Consider the following 13734-nt stretch of genomic DNA (forward strand, 5'->3'; position numbering starts at 1 on the left):
GGGCTTAAAAAAATTAAAATTAAATTGTGGGGTTTTACGTGCCAAAACCCCTTTAGAGTTATGACGCACGGCATAGTAGAGGACTCCGGATTTTTCGACCACCTGGTGTTGTTTAACGTGCACCTAAATCTAAGTACACGGGTGTTTTCGCACGTCGCCACCACAGAAATGCGGCCGCCGTGGCCGGGGTTCGATCCCGCGACCTCGGGCTCAGCAGCCTCTGAGCAACCACGGCGGGTGCGCGCACTTCCTCGGCCTCGTAAAACATTGGGTGCTCTTAGACAACAATTAAGATGCATGTCAACTATAACGCACAGCAGCCTTAACAACCTTGAAAACAAAAATTACGGAAAAAAGAACAGTAAACGAGACCTATAACTGAACTACAGGTAGCGCAGGCGACATGGAGCAATAGGTTTATTTTTCGGGGAAATTTCCGCGGCTGGTCGTTCATGTCAACCCATTTTCACTTCGGCTCGGTTGATAATCACAGCTCCTTTAGAAGTCATGGTTCACAGGCTTAATCGAAATGCAGTCTCAATCAGGCGGATGCACACTGCTAGACGTCTGCGCAGAAATGCCTACGAGGACAAAGGCTATGCATGACTCTTTTCGAGGGAAGACTGGGGATGACAAGTTCGTGAACAGAAAAGGTCGACACGTTTTAAAGATCATTTCGGGATTCTATACCTCTTTTGTCACAATGGGAGAATTCAGGAGAATTGGCCAAGAACTGGCACACACACACAGGGGCGCATATGGAAAGGCTACATCTCAGTGAATAAAGTAAATTGAAGAATCAGTCAATCACAATTCGCCATTTCATTAAGGTTGATTCCGCGATTTCTTCTGACGAGGAAACGTAGTGGCTATGAGTCACCAATAGGGACAATGCCTCTAGAATAATTTTTGCCGAGCTAAGAAGCGGACCGCTACACCCAGAGACATCAAGCGAGGTAACAGACAGTGTAATAGGTGCACGAAACGTGTCCTAATACAGAGGACAAACCACTTCTGTGATCTTGCCCAAATGTTTTTCAGAATGGTTCATGGCGTTCTTAGCACATCGCCAATTGATAGCTTCAATTGCCGGTCACGGCCACAGAATTTCCATAGTGCCTTAATGGGAAAACGCTCGCATATCCTTTCGTAGGTGCTATTTCAACCCCAGGAGGTCAAACTTCATCCGGAATACGCCAACTAAAGTGTCACACTTAATAATAGGGTGAATAAATCCCACAATCCCCCTTCATTCTTGTCTTTTTGTTACTTTAGCGCTGAAGGAGCGCTCAATTTAACGTATGTGACATTTACCCTACATCTCGGTCTCTCTTTTATATCACCAACATTTTCACCCTCATACGCTCATTCATGCGTTAAATCAGCCGTAGTACAATCGGTTCTCGTTACATACGGCTTCGTCATTCTTGCTCAAACATTGATATTTACTCATTTTGCGCTCTTCACCTGAAAAAGACATAGAGACTGTCGATAAACATTTTGCCTTCCTTCAAGCTTTCATGTGAGCGTGGTGTCCCTCAAATATTTGTATACAGCCCGAAAGAAAGTATGATTTAAGGATCATTAGGTGAACTTTCAAATTCTGACACAAAATTGCAGCTAGCTTCTTACTTCTCCCCATCACTACCTTTTCTGCACAGACTGCCACATATAATGTGACGTGTGGATGGGGGGTAAAAGACCTTTCGTAAAAGGCTGCCCCTATTCTCTCTACGTTACTCTCGATGGAACACGGAACGAGGACAGCTGCATTAATGAAGTGTTTGCCGATCAACTGGCAAAAAATACAGCGATGACGAAACTGACATGAAATGGTGACATATATAATGGAAGAAGGGATTGCGAACCTTGTTCGAAAAGCACCGAATAATTATCTTTTCTGAGCTTGCATTAGTGAGGGATAATAAAAGCAAGTAAAACCCAAAGCTGGCGCGCTTCAGAATGATTTGGGAAAATCTTTAAACGATGTCAATCTAAGCTGGAGTAAACACATTCCAGACTCCTATTTACAAAAATATCAAGAGCGATGCCCGTCGCCTGCGTGCGAGGATCACGTGCAAGTAAAAGACGAAGACGAAGCGCCCCTCTGCGTTCGATGCTGCACGAGACGCTGCACGAGAGCAACCAGCCAACTGAGCGAGAATCTCGGACACGATGGCCCCTTCAGCCGCTCTGAAGTCCTTCACGCGTTTCTGCAGGTTGCGAAGGCACCCTCACACAAGGCGTCAACAGCGCACTGCTGTCGTCCGCCGTCCAGTTTCACTCTGCATGCGAAGCCCTGCAGACGGGGCTACGCAGCGGGCTTCCACCGACCAGTTCTCGCTGCGGCTGTCTGGGCACCACAAGGACTGCAGCAGGTGTCCTCCCCACGTCTTCCAGCGCAAGTGCCACCATGACGCCATGTCGGGCTTCACTCTGGGATCCGCAGCAGCAGCACCTGGCAACTCCAGCATCCTATCGTGCTTCTGGTTCCGGCACGAAAGGCTGCGCTCCTGCAGAGCCCTGGCAAGTCATGTTTATTCATTGGCCCTAGGTGTATCTAGCTGCCCTGCCGTCAAGTTGAGTTGATTGGCAGAGATAGCATGGTGTGTCACGGCATATCTTTATATTGAATCTAAGATGCGCCGTGCTGAATTCCTGCCCTTTAAGTGCTTGGGTATAAAACCTCTTCACAATATTCATCAGTAAAAATGGAACGTTCTCTCATGTGTTTTCGTTTATTCATGTTATTCCTAAAGTTGGTGCCTTAGTGTAGGGAATTGTAAGTACGTGTCTATAACAGCCATTTCTCCCGTTTTACAGATATTAAACCAACAGAAGCCTATAATCAAACAAGTGCCTCTGTGTGCAGCCCATCGATCCATCTTCTTTCGAGATATTTTGTCCATGCAGTGACCGCTGTGAGTAAATATCAGTAGCAGCTAACAGATGACGAGGTAATAAGCAGTCAGGGTAGCCCACTGGACAGGTTGTCGCTCTCCAGAGGCCCAGGTTGTGGGTTCGATCCTAGACGCTGTGGGTCAAATTCCGATAGGGCGGTATGCAAGAACGCTCATGCAAGATTAATTCGGTGTACGGTAAAGAACCTCGAGTAGTAATTGGATGATAAGGGGACCGTAGTTTTCGCACGTAAAACCCCAGAAAAATTACTGTATTAAACTGCGGCATCGAAATAAAGGAAAAAATGATTTTATGTAAACGGCTGGGTCATTGTGTGGTTGCGCAAACTGACTAAATAATATAAAGCACAGTTTTCCTTCCTATTTTATCAGGTGCTCCTCTGGCCACTAAACGCAATTAGACAGGCACTACTTAGCCAATGGCCAAAGTCAAGCGCCCACACCTCTCTACGCCATGTGACATATAACTAACGCAGTGTGGTGAGCACGTTGCTGAAGTTTTACCTGGACGGTTGTATAACCTTAAATTCACAGGGATGTACGTTGCGACTATTTTCCGCGCACTCCGTTAGGCTATTATTGCACATTCACAATTCATTTTGTTAAGTACCAGGAAAAGGATTGTTTTTTTTTGGAAGTTTTAATTTCAATATGATCAAAACATCTTGGACCTCTACGCGTGACTTGAGACACGTGATCGTATAACTGCAATGAATCTTAAAAAACAATGTCATACACAAAGACAAAGGCGTACTCATTGTTTGCGCAACGAAGCCATTCTTCAAATCTCATGGGTTGATGAACATAAGGAGCAGCGTCCACTCCCCTTGTGTTTAAACAGTAACAAAACAGGGCTATCGCCTTTGAACAGCAGCAGTAAACTATAAAGCTTTGATATCTAGCTGGATGGTAGGATTTGACATGAACACCTAGTTTGCTCGGTCGCACTGTTCCGTAGCACATTGATGTACATATTTCATGCATGTGTGCAAACTGTCTTCAAATTAGTTGAAAACTGTTGCTTACGGTGTGCGCGCATGCCTGTGTCTGTCAGAGAGAAAGAGAGAGAGCAACACAGCTCAAAAACCGGGAAGTGTTTTACTGAAGCTCAGATACCCCGTCAGTCGATCAGCAGTGGGGCCTTCCGCTGTCTGCTCGTTCAGCATGGAAGTATTTCGCCGTACACACTGTGTAGAAAGGCTACATCCAACCGTCGTTGAGAATGCCAGTTTCGCGCTGCGTGTCATAACGCCTAATTAGCTAGGGAGAGGACTAAAACTTGAAAGACAATGTTGCCACATTCCCAGCTTCATACTGCAAAGCTAGCTGGAGTTTGCAGTAAGGGTTACCGAATTGCCGTTCGCAACCCCCGTGCCTTGTGTTGCTCGCGAGAGGAAGACAAGGTTAGCCTACGAAAAAAAAAGATCAATTAATTATCGTGTAATTATTAGGATGGAACCAGCCTGTCCACTTCCACATTCGTAACCATACTTCTTAAACTTCTGTGCAGGCTTTTTTCTTGTCATGTGCGTCGGCCAACAATGGAGCACCGGCTTCATTGTCAGACTTCATCCTTCTCATCTACGTGGGACAGCTTCGCCTCACGTAGTGAAAGAGTTGACTCCGGTGATGCGCGTTGCTCATGGAAGAATGGCGACCGGTCAAAAGAAGCCGTTCCAGTCCAGGGAGTTATGACCTTGATCTGTCTATATAGTTCCCAACCACAAGTATTCGGAGGCGGCCTGCAGTGGCGTGGTCCTAGCACATAAGGGATGTATTGCGTGCAGCAAGATAAGGACGGTGACAAGGATTGGCATCTCCTGAGCATGTTCTGCTACCAGGAGGAAGACACGGCAGAAGTGGTGCTCCTACCCAAGTCTCCCTTCCCCACTCCGCAGCCTGCTCCACATAATCCTGGCCTACGTGGGCGACGCCGGCTCAGCCGTTGGGCACCTCCTCCTTCTTCTGCACCGCATTCCTCCAGATGGCTGTGGTGGCATCATTGTTACCTTGTCGATGCTTTCGCTCTCCAGTGCAGATGGTTTTCGAGAGTGGCGTTGACATGACTCTTTAAAATACTCTTGTACGAAGAAAATTGATGGTAGGATATTTACAATAAAGAAGCTATTTATTGTCCAATCGCATTCTTCGAGTATGTCGTAATCCTATCGTCGTGCGAGGAGATCTCATTTGAAGTTGCGCAGGATGGCCTGATATCTTACCGCCATAATCACGAGCCCTTCAAAAAAAAAAGAAACGAGAACTATTTTTGCGATTCCACTGCGCGTCACAGTCATGCGCATGAAGCTTTCGTTCAACGTTAAGGCTGTCGCAGCGTTTATAAGACATTGGTAAATTATCAATCTGATTTAAAAAGGAGCCTTTTGCGGTCGCAATTGAGAAAGAATTTCACACTTGCATGGAGCTCCTTCAAATTGCATTAAGAGGCGCATCGCATGGTGCATCCATTTCCTTGCAGTTAAATAAATTTTGACCCATGGTCCCTCATAAGGCTTGCTGTTCCCTTTGCAATGTCTATATTTCTATCATTATATAAAAAACTCGTATCCCAATACAGCTTTGGAGTTACAGTTGAGTGAGTCGGACACTTAAATACTCGCACACTTAAATATTCGGGTCCGGAGTCCCCCACACCGAAGTGGGGGACTCCGGACGAAAGTAAGGCGCGACGCACTTTCGTACGCCGCGTCAGGTCGCAACACGATGAAGTTGCCTCCGGAATGCTTTAGTCAAGGATGTTAACCTTGATGCCAATGGTAATATTGATGGGTTTGTTCGGCAATGAAGCGCACGGCTGGGAATCGATAGCAAAGCTCTAACGAACTGCTACGATGTTCGTGCCGGTAACAGAGGCGCATACGAGTCTGGCGGTGGAAAGTTTAGCGAGTTGCTGGCCAAAAAGGAAACGGAGAGACTCCACAATGGGCAGAAAGCGCATCTGTTCCACATTATGAAGGTAGTCGCGCGAATACTCATCACAGGCTCGTGCAGGTGTTCATGAAGTAACCCGCGGTGTATTGGACCCCAAGTACTACCTCCTAATAAGATGAACTGAGCCTGCACAGGAAAGCTTTATCTACCTCAGAGAAGTTCGTAGAGGAAGGTTTCGCAACGCAAGTACTAAAGTTTATGCTTGTGTGAAGCGCATAAATGTTAATATTATAACTTCGGTGGTGTTTAAATGCAAAACGAGGATCTATTATAAGGCACGGCGTAATGGAGCGGTCGGGATTAATTTCTCATCGAGCGGGGTTCCCTAATGGGCCCCTAAATCAACGTACACGAGCATATTCGTGTTTCGCCACAGTAGAAATGCGGCCACTGCGGCTACAGCTGAACCCATCGGCTCGAACTCAGCCGCGAAGCGTCACAGCCACTGCGCTATCGCAGCGGTACCCTGGGTTTCTCGCTCGCACCGCGTTGCAAATATTAATCACAAGAAACAACCTTCTTTTGCCCGTTTTGTTACATCTACCTAAACAAATAATAAAACACAAAACTGTCGCAATGCAATCAAAATTTAATCAAGAAAATCAGCTACATCAGTGCCTTTCTGTCCGTCTATTGAGTGCAGTTCAACCTTGTTATGTCACTATCTCCGCGCCATACTTATCAAAAATTACGTGCCCTCGCCAGAAAAATGAAAATAATGAAATTCAGTTCAGAAACACTCAAAGACTTCAAACTGACATTTTAGCTAGAGGTATTGCGACATTAACTAATACACGTGGAACAGGATACTTTTTAGAGCTGAATAATATGTGCCCTGAATATACATCGATTTCTATTTTCTCCCACACAACAAAGACTCTATGTGTTCGCAATAACATTGGAAATATTATACAAGACACATGTTGAGTAAGGTAGACACTAAAAGCGAAGCTTGAGTCAATGCTACATTTTTTATTTACTTCCTTGTACCTTCTCCAATCGGTACATGACCGGGTGTTACCTGAGCTTCACTGTTACAACGCGCCCGTGTTGATCGCGGAGGGAGGTTATCATCATTATCAAATCAGTGGGACAAGGGTGCTCAAGCTCTTCTTTGATTATGGTTATCGGAACAACAAAAGGTACCACATCGGCTCTACAGCACAGGGCTTCCGATTACTGTATATGGCCGAATTGTTTAATGCAATCATACCATATACTATATTTAGTGTTACCAGCACATCATTACCAGTAGCAAGACGACTTCGCGGCCTTAGGTATCCGCAATTGTAGGTTCTTCAGAGATCCCTCGAGAGAGAGAGAGAGAGAAATAAACTTTATTCTTGACGTTGCTTCTTGAGCCCAAAGGTAGGTGGCCACCTCAGTCCAGGTAGCCATGGCTCGCTGCCGCCGCCCGAACCCTGTTCACCAACCGTAGCTGGCTGTCAGGGTCTTGCCTCACAAGCAGAGCCTCCCACTGGTCTTCCGATTCTTATTCTGAGTCCGCTTCTTCCTGCAAGTTATCGCCTGGCGGGGATGATGACGGTGGTACTTCGTGGTTGTTCCTGCACTCCAGCACCATATGGCGCAAGGCGTTGGGCGTGTCCGGCGGGCAGCACTTGCAGTCTCGCCCGTAGGTGCCAAGATATATGGCGTGCAGCAGTGTTCCATGCGGATAGGTTCCCGCCTGGAGTCTTCTCCCGGTTACCGCTTGTTCCCTACTAATCGTCTTGTGCACAGGCAGGTAGCGACGCCTCTCCTTCCTGTAGTGCGCCATGATATCCGAGTACTTGTTGGATATCCGTTCATCATCCTCGTCACAGTCGTTGGTCCGTGTTCTCAGCGTGCCATAGTTGGCTCCGAGTAATGATCTGGAGCCGCGGCATGCGCCGCCTGGTTCCCCGCGAGAGACTCGTGTTCCGGTGTCCAGAGGATTTGTGCTGTTTCTATCTCGGTGTTGGTCAGGATCTGGAGTGCTGCCTTTCCGATCCTTCCGTTCATATACCTTCTGTATGCTTCTTGCGAGTCCGTCATCACGGTAACCAGGGACTTCTAGCACGTTGCGATGGCCAGGGCTATGCCCAGCTCTTCCGCTGTACCGCGTCCTTATCACGTATGGATGTGGCTGTAAGTTGTTCGCCCTTCACTTCGACCACGCTGATTGAAAATCAGTCGTTTGTTTTGTACGCAGCAGCATCCGTGCATCTCACATTTTCTTCTTCGCTGTTGGTGCGTTCCAGTATGTGCTTCTGCGCCTGTATTCTCGCATGCCTCCTTTCCTTGTCCGACTCGGGATGCATGTTTCTGGGAATGGTACTTATGTGTAGCTTGTCTCTGATCTCGTGTGGCATACGATCAGGTTGGTGCCTCTCATCCTCAACTTGGTAGCCCAGATCTTGGAGCAGGGCTCTTACCTCTTTTTGCTTGCTATAGTCTCTCCAGTTGGTTGACGTTGTGCGCTTCCACGAGCTCTTCCCCCGTGTTGTGAACTCCCATTTTGAGTTGTTTCACTATCGCGAGCGTTTTGTTAAAAGTAATTAAAACGGGAATATTGGTAATGGTAAACGTTGCGAAGAGATCAGAGGCAGAAATGACGGAAGGAAGCACATGCGGGCACGTTCGTTCAACCTGCCAGTTTTAAATGTCGAAGAACGAAAGGGGTACGAGAAGTGACATGAGGAACGGTTGTTCAGTTTTTCAACACATTGTTTTCCTTTTCGAACACGCCACTGATACTTTGAAAGGGCTGGTGTCTTATTCATTTAACCCTCATCCGGCTTCCACCCCTGCGGAGGCGAATCTAACACGCGTCTATGAGCTAGGAAGCAGAACGTCGCACTGAGACATCAAATAGGGCGTAAGGGACACTAGGGTGTATGGGTGTATGGGACAACAACCGCTCAAACTTGTACCTTATTGCGACAGCTTTTAGGAGCTCGTGTCGCAGAAAAGCCGGTGTCGTCGGCGTCGGTGGCGTTGTCCGTGAGCGGAAAAATTTCGGAAGCAATTCAGGCAATTCATAAATAAAAACAACTTGCAAGATGGGCTGGGTGGGAATCGAAACGGGGTCTCCGGAGCCTGAGACTGGGATGCTACCAGTCAGCGATGAGTTCGATGGTTCAACGCGGGACAAAAGCACCTCTAGTGAATACGATGTTGCCTTAGAAACGTTCCGTAGAAAGTTATACTCCGGTATATCGGTAATTATGAGCATGTAAATTATAGTAGTCGCAGTTAAACGAGTAGCGAAGTACGTTTCCCCTACATTTCTTCTGCGTGTGGCGCACACGTAGAGCCACCTTGCGGTAAACACTGTAGACCCCCTCCTCGCAATGTACGGCGCGGCCCCGATAGGTGGCGCGCCACTCGCGCGCTTCTCCCGTTCATCTCGTCAAGAGGATGCCGAGCGAATGAGCGGGCGGCGCCAACGGGGTACGATAACGCTATCGCATTCCACTCTTGTAGACGAAGTTTAAGCGTCCTGCAATTTTTATCGAATACGAATTATCTCCATAATTTTGTGTAAATATTGGTTCGCATAACCTGTTTCCACCACTCAGAGGCTCGGGTCTTTCAGGTTTAGCCGTGCTGCGGTGGACGCATATCTATAGTCTCCGTGCATTCACGTTTATCATGCACCTTTCTTCAGGTATGTGAAGGAACGCGAGATGTTCAAGGGTATAATATGGAGCCCGTTTTTTTATTGTCACGGGTAGGCATGGTTACCTGCAGGAGCTCAGCTAGCGTAGCTTTCTAAGTTTGCTGCGATAGTTTTGTTAGAGTTGAGGCATAATTATGCTTCTTGAACGAAAAGCCGCCCGAGGCGATGACAGACGGCTCGCCATCACTTGTGCCGGGCACGCCTCTTTGCACTTTGTCGCCCAGCGGTATTTGTGCAAGGCTCGCCACGTCTATGTGGAGACGTCCGGCTCCTGCTTCTCCAACAGTGAATCCTTGGACTCGTACAACAACTACATCGTCGTGCAGGTCAAATAACTTAAGAGCAAATGCCACAAGACAACTAAGGACGCCAGTGAGCATGGCCCCAAAGGACCGCCTACTCGCAGGTTACAATATTGCGTTTGTGCCTCAAGACATATTCTCAAGACCTACCTTGGTTAATGTGGCTCTGAAAGGAATTATTGAGGTAGCTTTCAACGCTAAGAAAAACGCAAGCGTTATTTACCATGGCGTCATGGTCATCACCGATGAAGAATTCCTAGGGCTTCTGTCTTCAACAGTGAAGGTCATCGACGAGCTTCAAGCACTTTTTCGAGGGACACACGATACCTGATCACGTCAAGGTGGGCTATGTGAGACACTCGTTGCGTCCTTACGTGCCCCTACCTCTGTGATGCGCAAGTCCCGAAAGTTAGGTCATGCCAGCGCTGTGTTCACAGGCCAGACGGCATGACTTCGCTTCGCAGGCAGGCACGACATGTGTTTATGCACGGCAGAAAAAAAAATAAAGTGCTTGACCTACAGCGGACTACACGAAGTAAATTTCAGTGATTGTCCCCAACAGTAAAAGAACATAAAAATATTGAACCAAACGAGCAAGAGAAGTATGTCAAAGGTGCGGCAGCGTATGCGGGTCACCGGAGGAGACTATCGCGTCGTCGACATGAACAAGCTGCCGGTCCAACCGAGATCTCCCTGGAAGGTAGATCTCGGAAATACCTTCCACTGGAAGGAAGTTCCAGCGGAAGGTATTTGAATCGTCATCGATGGGCCTCTCCAAGAAACATTGCTTTAAGCGAGCAGCACAGGCCTGGAACCGAGTGTATGGCCACGTCTGCAGCCGCGCACAGGGGCTTGGACTGTGAGCGCCAGGAACTTCAGTGTAACGAAAAATCACCATCGGGCTCTCTCATCAATGTAATGTTGTGACAAATAATCTACGCCTTGCAGCAGCTGCTCTCTCGTTTTAACATTCCAGCGGCTCCAAGCGGTGCAAAATTCATGCAAGCTATAGGCGATCCCCTAACCACACTGCAGTAACCTCTACCTCTGTGCGCGAAGAGGTGTGGGTTTCGCTGTGAAGTATGCATGTACCCGGAGCACAGGAACAGTATGCTCTGCAGCTCCCGTCATCATCTTCACCACACAATCGCCTTCCTTCCATTTACATCCCACCTCTGACATTCAGACAAAATTCTTCACAAGTGTGCAGTAGCAGGTTGGAGGCCCTTCAGTCAGGCAGGCCTCTCCATCCTTCTGGCATTGAAAATAGCCCCTTGCTCTCTCTCGATTAAAATGTGTAGCATCGGGATGTTCCGCCAGACATGCATTTATTTTTTATGGTGAAATAAACATATTCAACCTTATTTTGCTTCTATATTTGTCCCTTTAACAACTGTCACGAAAGTCTGAAAGCAAAGTTCCAGCATGAAAGGCGCCATTGAATGTCTCTCCGGTGCTCAATATACTAGCTTACTAGCTCAAAGCAATAGTTTCAACTCCAATCACATTAACCTAGAGTTTTATTGTTTTTCAATATGTGCCCAACCCTTATGTAATTTCCCGTTTAGGGAACTCTGAGGCATACTAAATAAATAAATAAATAAATAAGTAAATAAATTATATAAGTTGTACTGAGAAGTACGGGCGACAGCAGAAGACGAAGAGGAAGAAAACGGTTGTTGTTTATGGCTATTAATTAATTTCTTTACGTGAACTTATTTTATTAAAATTCTTAACCATATTTTCATTACACTTGGAAATTACAGTTGTATAGTCCCACGCTCTACTATTCAAACCTAGTTTTTCTTAACATCTAAGCATACGGAAAAGCGCCCGCTTCTTGGCCAATCCCCTATTGCGGGTATGCGCCACTGTTTAGGGAACAACACAATACAAGAAAAGACGGTCCTCGTTTATGGACAAAATTATTTTGTATCGCCCCAGCGCTTGCGAATCTACGACTCTATCTGAAACCGCACGTTATGCCGCAGAATGCCGTCAGATCGCTCGCCTACTTACCGCGCAAAATCACACCCGTCAGAAACATGGCCGTGACACAAGCTTGACTTTTCCTTCGTATTCAACTGGAACGCTGGTATGGCTCCGCGTTCCTTCCTCTAGTCCTAGCGTTTCTACACAGTTCAGCCCAAAGTGTGACGGCTCTTACCGGGTTCCACAACAGACGTCCCCGGTCAACTAAGTCAACGAGTCTATTGAGCCATCTGCGGATGAGCGGCATCGCGGACGCGAAACTGTTCGTGTCCGCCGACTGAAGCCGCACTACGAGCCACCAGTGCTTGCTGTTCCGTAGGTCGCCAGGACGGCTCCTTTTTCGGCGGGGAGTGATTGTAGTGAGAAGTACGGCCGCCAGCAGAAGACGAAGAGGAAGAAGACGGTTGCTGTTGTTGGTGCTGGCGCTGGCCCCGCTCTGCCGTTGTCTCTAGCTTTAAACGCGTAATATATATAAACAAATAAGTAAATAAATAAATAAATAAATAGGTTCTGCGGTATTTTTCTTTCATTGTTTTCGTGCCTCACATGTTAAGGATAATTCGAAGAAAGTAAAGCATGAAAGCGGCGCACTTGAGATGCACAAGTACATATTTTCTGATGATATCAACCTACACTGTAAGTAGCATTGCCTTTCTCAGAAAAGCTTGTCAATTCAATGACAAAAAAATTGCCGACGATTACGGTACTTCCTAATGCGAAATTTGAGCGCAGCAAATAAGCTGTTTCACCTTTTCGATAGATTGAGGCAAAGAAATCTAGCAACACATGTATGCGCTATCACAGAATTTTTTTTTATTTTTCACACGTATTCCTTTAACAAAGACTCCACTAACAGTTCTTGACAGTCATGAAGGAAGCTTTGTGGTCGGAGAAATAGACTGATATATGTTCGACTTGGTACACCAATGCTTGATTCTCAAAGACGAGATCTATACAAGTGCCTCGCGAGGTTGTCACAGCCGTGGGACGCGTTACGAGCGAGAGGAACGGGATGTTCTCCCGCATAAGTGTTAGGAAATTGCTGTTTGTCTTTATGTCAAGCCGCCACCGATCTGGCTCTCTGATTGCCACCGCACAGGGCGAACGGCAGCGGCAATTTCGGCTCGGGCGGTGCACATATACAGATCCGCCGCCACCGATCTGGCTCTCTGATTGCCACCGCACAGGGGTTGCATTGGAGGAGGAGCGAAGAAAGGAACTAAGTTCGAGCCGGCGCTTTGACAACCGGAGACTCGCAGGAAGAGGGGGGAGGGGGGCGGCGTGTACACCCAGCGGCAAACGATGGGGGCAGAAGCGCGCGCAGCAAGCGGACAACACGATAAAGGGAGGAGGGAAGAGATAGCAGCGACTGACTGATGCCGCTGACGCCGATAGTGAGTCAACCCCAGCTGCGGAGTTGGTTTCAGGGACAACGAATAACCGGCGCGTCGGCAACTGAAGAGCACCCTATCCGCCACACAAGAACAGGGGGGGGGGACCCTTTCCTCCTCTTTCTGCATGGCGGCGACGGTGTTCTATGCAGTCACGTTATCTTGACTCTCTAGCGGCGTCAGCGGCATCCAGCGGTATCCGTCGATCGCTGCTAGCGCTGGGGGGATGAAAGGGGGGCGGAGCTGGTTACGAGACCGACGACGACGCCGACGCGAAACCCAGGAACGGACGCCAAAGAGCTGCGCTCTAAAAACGCCACCATGACTGTCGATGAACGGACCGTACTTGTAAAATACTGTTCTTTCTGCTGCGGCGCGCTAACGTAAAAATATGAACATCGTTCCGAAAAGTCGGCCGCCATATATCAAATGAGTCCGCGAAAGTGCCATTTTTCTACAAGTTAAGTGTGTATAGAACTATCGTACCTCTGTGAGGATGTCCGTGACAATAAACA

General features: G+C 47.6%; 1 protein-coding gene across 2 annotated transcripts in view; it reads left to right on the top strand.

Annotated features, from left to right (window-relative positions):
• LOC142567907 (uncharacterized) overlaps positions 1 to 13734 on the top strand; it is a 121952-nt gene that overhangs the window by 40599 nt on the left and 67619 nt on the right. The gene's annotated exons all lie outside the window — the stretch shown is intronic.

This window comes from Dermacentor variabilis, unplaced genomic scaffold, assembly GCF_050947875.1.
Source record: "Dermacentor variabilis isolate Ectoservices unplaced genomic scaffold, ASM5094787v1 scaffold_15, whole genome shotgun sequence".
Taxonomy (NCBI): Eukaryota; Metazoa; Arthropoda; class Arachnida; order Ixodida; family Ixodidae; genus Dermacentor; species Dermacentor variabilis.